Source organism: Cetorhinus maximus, chromosome 11 (genome assembly GCF_964194155.1).
Source record: "Cetorhinus maximus chromosome 11, sCetMax3.hap1.1, whole genome shotgun sequence".
Classification (NCBI taxonomy): Eukaryota; Metazoa; Chordata; class Chondrichthyes; order Lamniformes; family Cetorhinidae; genus Cetorhinus; species Cetorhinus maximus.
In genome coordinates this window covers 40,380,553-40,386,305 of record NC_135889.1, presented here as the reverse complement: position 1 = coordinate 40,386,305, position 5,753 = coordinate 40,380,553, and positions in this window count along the sequence as shown.

The window sequence follows — 5,753 nt, the reverse complement described above, 5'->3', positions numbered from 1 at the left end:
CCATTCGCTAATTGGTTTTCTATTTTGGATACTGGTGAGTGCGTTGGTTCCTCAGATGAGTGCAGTCAGAGCCAATTTCGTGACACTGCAGGCGGCTCAACTGTACAGGAGGGAAGAAAGAAGAAAGGAAGAGATGTAGTGACAGGGGATTCATTAGGGGAATAGATAGATGTTTCTGTGGCAGTAGACATGACCCCAGGATGGTGTGTTGCCTCCATGGTGCCAGGGTCAAAGATGTCATGGAACGGCTGCAGGACATTCTTCTGGGGAGGGTGAACAGCCAGAGATCATGGACTACATTGGTACCATGACTTAGGTAGGAAAGGGATGAGGTCCTGAAAGAGATTTTAGGGAAGAGAGTGAAAAGCAGGACCTTTAAAACAGTAATCTCAGATTTACTCTCAATCCCATGTGCCAGTAAGCAGAAATAAGAGAATTGAGTGATTGAACACATGGCTGGAAAGTTGGTATAGGAGGGAGGGCATCAGATTTCTGATGCATTGGGACCGGATCTGGGGAAGGTGAGGTCTGTACAACCCAGACAGTCTACACCTGCACAGGATTGGGACGAATATCCTCGTGGGGAGGTTTGCTAGTGCTGTTGGGGGGTGGGAGGTTAAGTTAGATTGGCAGGGGGATGGGAAACTGAGGGCAGATTCAGATAGGACAAATTTAGAACAGGAAACAGGGGGCAGAAAATTAGCGAGTGACTCTGAAAAACAGAAGAAGCAAAGATTAAAAAGTGTACAGCACAGGAATTTGGCCGTGTTATATATGTAAATACAAGGAGTGTAGCAAAAAGGTGTGATAAGCTAAGGGCACAGATAGACACATGGCAACATGATATCATTGCTATAACGAAAACTTGGCTTAAAGAGGGGCAATGAAGCAGTCCATGTCCAAATGCAGCAAGACCTGAACAATATCCAGGCTTGGGCTGACAAGTGGCAGGTAACATTCACACCACGCATGTGCCAGGGCAATGATCATCTCCAACAAGAGAGAATTTAACCATCACCCCTTGTCATTCAATGGCATTACCATGGCTGAATTCCCCACTATCAACATCCTGGGAGTTACCATTGACCAGAAACTGAACTGGTTTTGCCATATAAATACTGTGGCTACAAGAGCAGGCCAGAGGCTAGGAATCCTGCAGCGAGAAACTCACTTCCTGACTCCCCATAGCCTGCCCGCCATCTACAAGGCACAGGTCAGGAGTGTGGTGGAGTACTCTCCGCTTGCCTGGATGAGCGCAGCTCCAACAGTACTCAAGAAGTTTGACACGATCCAGGATAAAGCAGCCCGCTTGATTGGCACCCCATCCGCAAACATTCATTCCCTCCACCACCGATGCACAGTGGCAGCAGTGTGTACCATCTACAAGATGCACTGGAGGAACTCACCAAGCCTCTTTAGTCTGCACCTTCCAAACCCACGACCAATACCATTTAGAAGGACAAGAGAAGTAGATAGATGGGAACACCGCCACCTGGAAGTTCCCCTCCAAGCCACACACCATCCTGGCCTGGAAATATATTGCCATTCCTTCACTGTCATTGGGTCAGAATCCTGGAACTCCCTCCCAAATAGCACTGTGGGTGTACTTACACCACATGGACTGCAGCAGTTCAAGAATGCAGCTCACCACCACCTTCTCAAGAGCAATTAAGGATGGGCAATAAATGCTGGCCTAGCTAGTGACACCCACTGTCCATGAACAAATAAAAAAAATGGCAGCTCAACATCCCTAGATAGAGTTTTCAGGCAGGATAGAGAGGAGGATAAAAAAAGGTTGGGGTGTGCATTATTAGTTAAGGAATCAGTTACAGCTGTGAGGAGGAATGATATACTAAATTAATCATCAAATGAAGCCAGATGTGTTGAGCTCAGAAATAAAAAAGGGGCAGCCACATGACTCGGAGAGTACTATAGACCCCCAAATAGTGAGAAGGAGATAGAAGACAAATATGTAGGCAAATCTCTGAGTGCAAGAACAATAGGGCAATAACAATTGGGGACTTCAACTACCCTAATATTAAATAGGATACGAACCCTGTGAAAGGCACAGAGGGCACAAAATTCTTGAACTGCATTCAAGAGAACTTTTTCAGGCAGCACGTAACAAGCTCAATGAGAGGGGTTACAATTCTAGATTTAGTCTTAGGAAATGAAGCAGGGCAAGTAGATGAAGTGGCAGTGGGTGACCATTTTGGAGATAGTGACCATAATACAGTTAGATTTAGCATTATTATGGAAAAGGACAAAGATAGAACAGGAGTTAATGTTCTAAATTGGGGGAAGACAAATTTTACAAAGCTGGCAAAAGTAGACTGGATACAGCTACTTGAAGGAAAATCAGTGGGAAGTATTCAACAGCAAGATTCTACTGGCGCAGTGTAGACACGTCTGCAGAAAGAAGGTTGGTGGCACTGCCAAATCTAGAGCCCCTTGGTTATCCAGAAGCACACAGAAAAAGGAAGCTTATGACAGTCACAAGAAACTTAATACTGTAGAAAGCCTAGAGGAGTATAGAAAGTACAGGGGTGAAGTAAAAAAGGAAATTAGGAAAGCTAAGAGAGGATATGAAAAAATATTGGCGGGTAAAATAAAGGAAAACCCAAAGATGTTTTATCAGTACATTAAGAGCAAGAGGATAACTAAGGAAAGGGTACAGCCTATCAGAGATGCAGAAGGTGTGGGCTAGGTTCTTAATGAGTACTTTGTAGCTGTCTTCACAAAGGAGAGGGATGATGCAGACATTCTAGCTAAAGAGGAGGATTGTGAAATATTAGATACAATAAACGTAATGAGAAATGAAGTATTGGAGGGACTGTCATCCTTGAAGATGGATAAATCACCAGGGCCTCATGGATTGTATCCCAGGCTGTTAAAGGAAGCCAGGGAGGGAAAAGCAATGCTCCAAGGATTATTTTCTAATCTTCACTAGATACAGGTGAGGTACCAGAGGATTAGAGGTCTGAGAATGTTGTACCATTATTTAAAAAAGGTGCGAGAGATAGACCAAATAATTGTAGGCTGGTCAGTCTGACTTCAGTGGTGGGCAAATTATTAGAATCAATTCTGAGAGACAGGATAAACTGTCACTTGGAAAGGAATGGATTAATCAGGGATAATCAGAATGTTTTTTTTAGGGGAAGGCCATGTCTTACTAATTTAATTGATTTTTTTGAAGAAGTAACAAAGAGGATTGATGAGGGTAGTGCAGTGGATGTTGTCTACATGGATTTTAGTAAGGCATTTGACAAGATACCATTGACATAGCAGACTGATCAGAAAAGTAAAAGGCTGATGGAACACAGGCGAATGTGATGAGTTGGATCCAAAATTGGCTCAGCAACAGAAAACAAAGGGTAATGGTCGATAGATGCTTTTGCAAATGGAAAGTGGTTTCCAGTGATTTCCACAGGGCTCAGTGTTGGGTCCCTTGCTGTTTGTTGTATATATTAATGATTTGGACTTAAGGAGGCATGATTGGGAAATTTGCAGATGACACAAAAATTGGCCATGTAGTTGATTGTGAAGAGGATAGCTGTCGACTCCAGAATGATATCAATGGTTTTGTTGAGTGGGCGGAAAAGTGGCAAATGGAATTCAGTCCCGAGAAGTGTGAGGTAATTCATTTGGGGAGGGCAAACAAAGCTATGGAATACACAATGAACAGGAGGATATCGAGAGTGATAGGGGAAATGAGAGATCTTAGAGTACATGTCCTCAAGTCCCTGAAGGTGGCAGGACAGATGGGTAAGGTGGTAAAGAAAGCATATGGTATGCTTCCCTTTATTGGGTGTATAGGAAGGACATAATTGCTTTGAAGAGAATACAGAGATTTACAAGAATGTTGCCAGGGCTTGAAAATTGTAGCTATGAGGAAAAAGGCGATAGGCTAGTGTTATTTTCCTTAGCACAGAGGAGGCTGAGGGGTGACTTAATTGAGGTGTACAAGATTATGAAGGGCCCAGATAGAAAAAACAGGAAAGACCTGTTTCCCCTAGTGGAGAGGTCAATTACCAGGGGGCACAGATTTAAGGTAATTGGTAGAAGGATTAGAGGTGACATGGGGAAAAACTTCTTCACCTAGAGGGAGGTAGGAATTCGCTACCTGGTTTGGTGGTGGAGGCAGATACCCTCAACTTATTTAAAAGGTACCTGGATCTGTACCTGAAGTGTTGTAACCTGTAAGGCTACAGACCAAGTGCTGGAAGGTGGGATTAGAATGGGCAGCTAGTTTTTTTATTTTTTATTTTTCAGCTGGCGCAGGCACAATGGACTGAATCTTCTCTTCCTGTGCCATAACTTTTCTATGGTTCTCTGGTTGAGTTCCAGAGGTGAGATGAGAGTGACTGCCCTTTAAAGGCAGTATTTGACCAAGTGTCACATCAAGGAGGCCTCATAAAATTTGTCAATAGGAATCTGGGGTAAAACTCTCCACTGGCTTGAGTCATACCTGGCACAAAGGAAGATGCCTGTGTTGTAGGAGGCTAATTATATTGCCCCAGGATATTGCTGCAGTCGTTCCTCAGGCTGATGTCCTAGGTCCAACTAAGGTGTTTCATCAATGAACTTCCCTACATCACAAGTCAAAAGTTGGAATGTTCGCTGATGATTGTATAGTGTTCAGTTCTATTTGTAATTCCTTGGATAATGATGTAGTCCAGGCCAACATCAAGCCTGGGCAGCATCCTGGTTTGGGTTGATAAGTGGCAAGAGGCCAGGTGATGACCATCTCCAACAAGAGAGAATCTAACTATCTCCCCTTCAAATTTAACAGCATTATTATCACTGAATCCTCCACCATCAACATCCTGGAGGGTTACTATTGATCAGAAGCCTAACTGGAACAGCCATAGAAATACTGTGGTCGCAAGAGCAGGTTAGTATCTGGGAATGCTGCAACACACCTGACTCCTAAAGCCTGTCCACAAGGCACAAGTCAGGAGTGTGATGGAGTACTCACCACATGCCTGAATGAGTGCAGCTCCAATGGCACTCAAGAATCTCATCACCATCCAGGACAAAGCAGCCACCTAATTGACATGCTCCATAACGTTAAATATTCACTCTCTCCATCAATGACGCACAGTCGCAGCACTGTGTACCATCTACAGGATGCACTGTGGCAACTTGCCAAGGCTCTTTTGACAGCACCTTCCAAACCTGGTCCCTAAACCACCTAGAAGGACAAAGGCAGCAGTTGCATGGGAACACCACCACCTACAAATTCCCCTCCGAGTCACATACCATCCTGACTTGGAAATGTATCTCCATTCCTTTATTATCGCTGAGTCAAAATCCAGTAATTTCTTTCCCATCAGCACTATGGGTGTGCCTACACCACATGGACTACTGCGGTTCAAGAATATGATTCAGCACCGTCTGCTCAAGAGCAATTAGGAATGGGCAATAACTGCTGGCCTTGCCAGCAACACCCACATTCCATGAATGAATAATAAAAAATCCACAGCCTTTTGGGGAGAGTGATTAAGATTTCCACTGCCCTTTGTGTGAAAAATACTTCCGAACTGCCTAGCTCTGATTTTAAGATTATGCCAGAGTACTTTTTAAAATCATCTTCATATCATATTATAGCTATACTCCACTCAAAATGTTAATTCCTAACAGTATGGGTGGACTTTGAATGAGATGGCAACATGCATGCATAATTGAAACCATTTATTATTAATATGACAGTAGTAGTATAACTCCAAGTATAAAAAAGATATTCAAAAATT